We start from the raw sequence: 7,919 nt of genomic DNA on the forward strand, positions 1-7,919 counted from the left end.
CACCTTTGAGGAAGTACCTGATGTTCTTCACTTCAAGGTATGTGGCAAGCAGCTCCCCGCCGAAAGTGCTATATCGGTACCGATTGACGCGAAACTTCCTGAAAAAGAAAGAAATGGGGACTCATGCATCATTCAGCCAGTGGTTAAGAGCAGCTCCCATGGCTACTGAAGAAGCTTCCATGATAAGGGTTGTGGGAGCAGTCTGTGAAGGGTAGGGCAGGAATAAGGCTAGGGCAAGTTTGGCGGAAATGGCTTGATTGTCGATCGACAGACTCTCAAGGCAGAGTAGTAGACACGCTTTTGAAATTAGAAAGGAGAGCTTCTATAGAGAATGCAATAGCGCAGAGCATGTAGGCATGAAGCGACGCTAAAAATGGACGAGACGGAAAATGCGAGGCAGCCTACGTATGAATGGCCTGAGGCAGATAGTCGATGATGGCATCTACCTTGTTAGGCAGGGTAGTCATGCCTTGCTTGGTGATGCGATCTCCTAGAACATAGATGTCCGAAATCCCAAACTTTCATTTGTCAGCATTGATGTTGAGATCGTAACCACGCAGACGAACAAACTCTCGAAGAAGATGTGCATTATTTATTTATTTATTTATTTATTTATTACAAATACTTACCGCGCTAGAGTTGGTCATTATCTTAGGGGCTTAATTACAAACATGAAGGTCAAAGATTGAACTTCGCGAAAGATAGCATCATATCAGTTATGGTAATAAAAATGCAATCATCGCAATAAGATAGATAGACAACACATCCAATGCCAAAAACATCAGATTATAAAACTTGTTACACAATGCATAAAACTGCACACTGGAAATATTGACTCATCAGACTCATCTAAAGTGCTGAATGGCAGATGAAAAATTGGGTACAGACATTATCTTATCCGGGAGCAAATTCTATGCTGCAAAAAAAAAAAAAACACAATATACGAAAAGTATGCACAGTTCTCTGCTGCTTCTTACTTGACGTTTCTCTTCAAAGCACATGCGAAAGGGAGCTGACACCTGCGTGCTGAAGAACATTTTTCTTTACAGTGTAAGCACGCGAGAGTGAAGGTAAATGTCCCCACTTGGCACTCTCCGCGCCTCGTGTCAGAATACCGCTAACGATGAGACTACTCGAGCATTTCAATGGATCTAAACGTGTCCATATTTTGAATGCTTGCAGCAGTTCGAAGAAACCGAAAAAAGATTCTAGGGTGGCATAGGCCAAAGAGATACCTTTTAAATCATGCTTGCTTGGTGATGCCATCTCCTAGAACATAGATGTCCGAAATCCCAAACTTCCATTTGTCAGCATTGGTGATGAGATCGTAATCACGCAGACTAACAAACTCTTGAAGGAGATGTGCATTTTGATTCATTTATTTATTTATTTATTCATTAATTTATTTATTACAAATACTTACAGCGTTCGAGTTGGGCATTATCTTAGGGGGTTAATTACAAACATGAAGGTAAAAATAGAACTTCGCGAAAGATAGCATCATATAATTTATGGTAATAAAAATACAATCATTGTAATTAGAGAGAAAGACAATACATGCAATGCCAAGAACATCAGAGTATAAAACTTGTTACACAATGGATAAAACTACACACTGGAAATATTGTCTAAATCAGACTCATGTAAAGTGCTCAATGGCAGATGAAAAATTGGGTGCAGACATTATCTCATCCGGGAGCAAATTCTATTCTGCAATTGTTCGCGGAATAAACGAAAGTCTATATATATTAATATAAGCTTGGTAGGCCCTTATTTTTTTGGAATTGTCGCGTCGCTTAGACCGATAATGAGGTGATGCATCTCGGCATCCTTACTCGTGAGGAAGAGTTCTTCGATGACGCAAGCAAACTTATAAACCCCTGATGATTTCACCTAAAAACGTTAGAATGTTAGGGCTCCATTACGCAAACCAAAAGGCACACGCGATAATTGGGTGACCAAATGGGGTAGTGATAGCAGTTTCGGGAACATAGGTTGGTCAGCAGTGATCCGGTGATAAGTCTTGACGAGGTCTACCGCTGAATGTGTATATCGTGGTCCCAGATGAAAGGAGAGTGCAGACCTTAATGCAAGGTAGGGTAGCGGTCAGGGACAGTGATCGCGTTCAGGCCGCAGCATTTACGACAGGGCCTCCCATCCTTCTCCTTAAGCATCATGTGGAGCGCCGATTACGAGCTTTATGAAGGACGAATCATGTTCTTGCAACATATGCTCGCTGTTCTTGCGATCGACATCGTATTTGCTATAAATGAGTCGACCCGGCGGGCAGGGCACATGAGGCCCTGTGGTTACAATGGAACGTGTCACGGCGTGCTTAGCAAGCGTGTCCATTGGGGCCCCTGTAGTGACTGCAGGAAACTGGGTGAGAAGCGCCGGACACGCAGAGACAGGCAGTTTGACGAAAATTGGCATTGGAGCCATAACGGCCAAGAGAATACCACTGACAGTCAGAGTGGTGATGCTATCAACCTGGTGGAAGAGGGGATTGGAAATTGCATTCAAACTACGTCTTCAGGGCGACCTCAATGGTGAGGGACTTCTCAACGTATGTTGTGATGACGGAAAATGGATAGCCTGAAATGGAGCTCACTTTGGGCGGGGACGCTGATGAGCTTGAAACACAGTGATAATGTTGATTTGCGCACCGATGTGAACAATGGAGAGCAAGGATGCAATACGGAAGACGACCAGAAAAATTCCATTGTAGGAGAGCATGTAGGCAAATATTTCTATGCCTCAAATCTCTCCGCTTGAAAGAAATACCTCTCTAGATGTCCCTGTTGAGCGCGACGTCGGAAATGCAATTGTTCGTTAGATAAAAAATGTGCAATTCCGCCCGAAGGCATTGTATCGAAAGATATAGCAAGATTTAGTACTGCAATTGAGCTTCTCACATAATATTATGATAATATGCCGGGGCGCGATTTGCGGCGCAGCATGCGGCTGCCCTTCAGCTACGCAGTATAGCGAAAAAGCGCGCTGGCAGAAAGCAAGCGTGTCACAACCCCGGCGCGATGAGGTATGCTGGCAGAAGTGTGACAGGTGCCGCACACTGATGAACTCGTTGGACAAAGCTGGCAGCAGCGCTAGCGCCAAGGCTTCATTCAGGTATATTGTTCTGCTTGTTGCAGGAAGCAAACAAAACACAATATACGAAAAGTATGGATAGGTCTCTGCTGCTTCTCACTTGACGTTTCTCTTCAAAGGGCATGCGAAAGGGAGCTGACACCTGCGTGCTGAAGAACTTTCTTCTTTACAGTGTAAGCACGCGAGAGTGAAGGTAAATGTCCCCACTTGGCACTCTCCGCGCCTCGTGTCGGACTACCGCTAACGATGAGACCACTCGAGCATTTCAATGGATTTAAACGTGTCCATATTGTGAATGCTTGCAGCAGTTCGAAGAAACGGAAAAAAATTCCAGGGTGGCATAGGCCAAAGAGATACTTTTTCAATCCATAATGCGATATCTTGCTAGTGTACACATGACAGAGCTATGACACCAAGAGAGAAACAAGTAAAGCCAACAGTTGATGTTTGTGAGCAGATATATTTGGCGCTGTGTGCCGCGTGTAAGTGTGGAAGACGCGCGAAATGACCTCAGTGAGCCGAGTTTTCTTTTTAATGTAACGAATGGAGAACCAAGGCAACCCCGTGGTTGACCGCTATGTTTACACGTGTGGGTTTACGGAAAGACATTTGAGCGTGGATTTCATTTTTTTTCTCATAAGAAATTTTTTCATAGTTACGACAAGGCATCGGCGTGCAAGAACAGGCCATGTTCGAGATCGTGCGAACTCATTGCTCTTTGTATATCCACATGAAACATACAAATGAAAATTTCATTTTGGCACGTCGTTTAGTATGACGTCCTGTTGTCTGACATCTGTAGTCGGACGTCTATTTCTCTGAAGCCTGTGTTGAGGAGTCTGTAGCATGACGTCTGTGGTTTGACGTCTGTAGTATGACGTCTGTATAGTGACTTACTGTAGTACTCGGCCAAAGAGGGCAAAGGGCATTTGAAGGGGGTGTGAATTCATCAGTGTGAAAGGAAGTAAAAGGTGAAAAAAAAAATCCTTTCCAGAATGGGATTCGAAATAGCGCTAAGGAATCCACAATCTTACCACTGCTTTATGTCGAATCTTTTTCGTTATTACTTGGAAATATGAGTACTGTCATGGTAATATTATTTGCATTATATTTCGAATGACACGCACCAAGAACAAGAATCACAGGGGCCATGTGGCTATCGCCTGGCTGCGTTCAGAGACCTCGCCCAACACTACCGACTCGAAACAGGTACATTCCCTTCAACAAATGGTGAATTATACCGGAACGAGGCCGTAACCCTGCGCTTACTGCAAACGCAAACTTACCCTAGCCCGGCCGTCTTACACCATTGTTACCCAGGATTATATCTGACTGATTCGCCGCCGCTGAGAGGCGGCTCTCAAACGTTCGAAGTTGGAAGACCAGCTCTTGGCCGTCCGGCGAGCCGAAGATGGCACCCTAGCCCAAGGACTTCAAATCGACAACTCAGGGCTCCACAACCAAGACTGCCGGACCATTCTCTTTTTATTAAAGTTTATTTTCTTCTTACATTTCGACACACATAAAGAACAAATGCACACATGGGACGCATGTTAATGAAAGTTCAGAAATTGGCAAATAATGATGAACATACTACGGGTACATTTTGACCCTGCCATTATTAAGAGGTTCGGTCTTGGCTGGTGTTTACATATATAAGTTGATAGTGAAGATGCGCTTTCTGTCTGCAACCTTGACTGCCTTCTCTTGAAAAGCAAAAGGGTTGTCATTATAGGGAAGTATTGCAGTGCCGGAACGTCGATTTTGCTTTACAATATCTATCTCACCTAACAACATCACAACTAAAGATGGCGACCAGGGACCATTTAATGGTTGTTACTGCTAATTTCACAGAGAGTTCTCGCTGCTTGCGCTTTTCATTTCACATACAATTTGTCTGTTCAGTGTAAAATACCTAGATGAATATTCATGGATAAATGGTCATTTAGATAGCGTATGAATTGGTCATGGTAGCGCTGACGCTAGAATATAAGACCTCCTAGCCAGACGGATTTTCACGCTAATTTGTTGAGTAACTCAATATTTCTTGTCCGCTATAGGTAAAGCTTAGGCAATACTTCAGGGAAATCGTCTAATATATCAGCCTAATATTAGGTGGAAGTCCAGAGGACTGTGTGTTAGGGAGCTGATAGGGAGCCGTTGCCGCATGTGCAATAATTTCGATCAGCGTCCGATTTGAGGATTCCGATAGGAAACTCCGGAAACTGATGTCATATGTCAGGAACTTTTGCCGTACGACAGTCTCTTTCTGTAATCGTGAACAATATTTTTGCAGTAGGGACACGAGTTTCTCTAGTATTGTGCAACTGGGTGTGTACGCTGTCATTGCCGTTCTCATTTCTCTTGCGGTTTGTTTGTTTTCTTATGGAGTATGGAGGTACCACACACAAAACGTAAAGTGCGTCAGATTTTCTCTGCATGGTTGCTTTTTGTTGTTGTAGGTAGGATTCGCTTAGGGGGTCAACTCCTCAGTATCGCTTTACGTAGAGCTCTTCAAGAATATCTCTGTGTGGACGAAGCACAATTTCAATGCGTGCTTTGAGGTGGTGACGTTCTTGAAGAATAAGATTGAATAATATCACTTTAAGAACACGGAGAGCTTGCGTGTGGTTAGAAGTGTGGCTGGGCAGAGGGTGATTCAGCGGCCGCAGGTCAATGAATACCTGCATATTGTTATAGCCATGTTTTGCTGTTTTGATGTAGTTCATGTACCTGTCTGCGTGGAGCACATGAAGCGCTACAACACTTGGAACGTACTGTAAAAAAACAAGCTGTATCACACTCGAGCCACACTCAGAATTTCCGTGAGAGCGCAAATGTTGTGCTACGAAGCTTCATCTTCAGGACTGAAGTAGAGGATCTCTCAGTCGCTGTGCAAAGCCTGCGACGCGGGGAGCGTCGAAAAGATGCTCTCTCTGCAGGGAGGAGAGTGCCGCGTCTTTATCTGCTTGAAGTTCCGCTGGCCGCGATGAAGACGATGACGTGTATGATGCCAGACTAAGCAAAGAAGGTTGATCGTAGCCTGAACCTCTTTTTTGAGAACCACACCATAGTTTTGCAGATTAATGTGGTCGGACCCCCCCCATACTAAATTATTTTCTATACTCAATGACTCCCCGGAATATCTTCATGCAACGGGCACTTGAGTAAAACTTCATTTATCAATGGAATTTAGAAGTTGTTGACTGCGATTCGAAAACACTATGCAGAAAACAAAGCCATAAAACGCGCTATTCCATGTTGCGCCTACCAGATGCTGAAATAACCCTAACCAATTATAATTGTTAATGATAATAATGCAAATATACTTATAAACAACAAAAAGCCAGAAACCGAAGCAGGCTATCAATTGTCTCATGAAAGAAACACCGAACAGCACCCCTTTGACGACGGGACAAAAAGTCACAGTTTCGCCAAAATATTGTCACGTAGTAGGGACGACCGAGAAAGCAGAAAACGTGGGAATGACGAAACCATCGTTTTATTGGCCGAACCTGTGCCCTCAAAAACAGGTTACACTCAAAGAACGGCGAGAGCAGCGAACATTGTCCCCGATCGTCGAAATCTGATCTGCCGGTCAAGCGCGTCGGCTTTCATACATCAGTCGTCGACGGTGTCAGGCTAATAGCTGGTGCCCCCGTGTCTTCCAGAAAGTTCTACACAATTGGCGTCCCACATGCAGTCAAATTGTACAAGCTTCGGTGACAACGGAACCGTTGAGAATATTCGACAAACTTCTGATATATGCGGGCGCGTTCTATGCGATATGACCGCTAACGTTTGTTAGCCGTTTAGTTTCTAGAGATCCTGCTACATTATTGGCACTTTTTTTCCGCAATAAAATGAAGGCGCAGCTGCCGTGCCGTGGGCTTACGTCACTTATTATTGACCGATGAAGTATATAAACTGAAATTGTAAGTTCTGTGCCGTTAACAACCTTTACCGTAACCGATTTCATTTCCCATGTTGCTTGTTATGTTAGCTTACATTTTAAATTCATTTAACCACCATGGCTGTGTAGTGGCTATGGTGTGGGGCTGCTAAGCACGAGGTCGCGGGATCATATCCCGGCCACGGCGGCCGCATTCCGATGTGGGCGAAATGCGAAAACACCCTTGTACTTAAATTTAGGTGCACGTTAAAGAATCCCAGGTGGTCCGAATTTCTGGAGCCCCTCACTTCGACATGCCTCATAATGAGATCGTGGTTTTGGCACGTGAAACCTCATAATTCAATTTTATAAATTTTCAATTCATTCCTAATGCTTCAGCGGAATTCAATGTAGAACTGAAACATAGTAAGAGTAAGAACATTCATCCACGCTTCTAGTTAACCGCTCTTCCTCGACGAGAAAATTGTGTTAAATAATAGAAATTGATATGTGAACTCAATGCAAATAAAGTACCCGCATTTGTGCTTTCACTCTGGCGAGTGTCTGTGACATTGATAAGGTTGAAGCTTGCTAGATGTCCGTCGGCAGCAACTGCGCCCTTCGCGAACGGGCGTGAGGAGCACTGATGATCAGGGCTCAATATTTCTCGCGATAGAGAGCAAACCCGGAAGGCAGTGCGGTATGGAAAGGGGGAGGAGGGAGGGAAGGCAACTTCGACTCTGCCAACTAGCGCGTACTTTGCGCGGCGTACTTATCTTAGTGCGCACTTTATCTTCAAAGGGATCTGCAGATGGCTCATACCAGTGTTCGCAGTGTGTTCTCGCCACTCTTACATTCAGGCGGTGGACACACGAAGATCACTTCGCTTGGTGCTGCTGCCACGGTTTCTTATACACCA

The sequence above is a fragment of the Dermacentor andersoni genome, chromosome 3 (assembly GCF_023375885.2).
Source record: "Dermacentor andersoni chromosome 3, qqDerAnde1_hic_scaffold, whole genome shotgun sequence".
Taxonomy (NCBI): Eukaryota; Metazoa; Arthropoda; class Arachnida; order Ixodida; family Ixodidae; genus Dermacentor; species Dermacentor andersoni.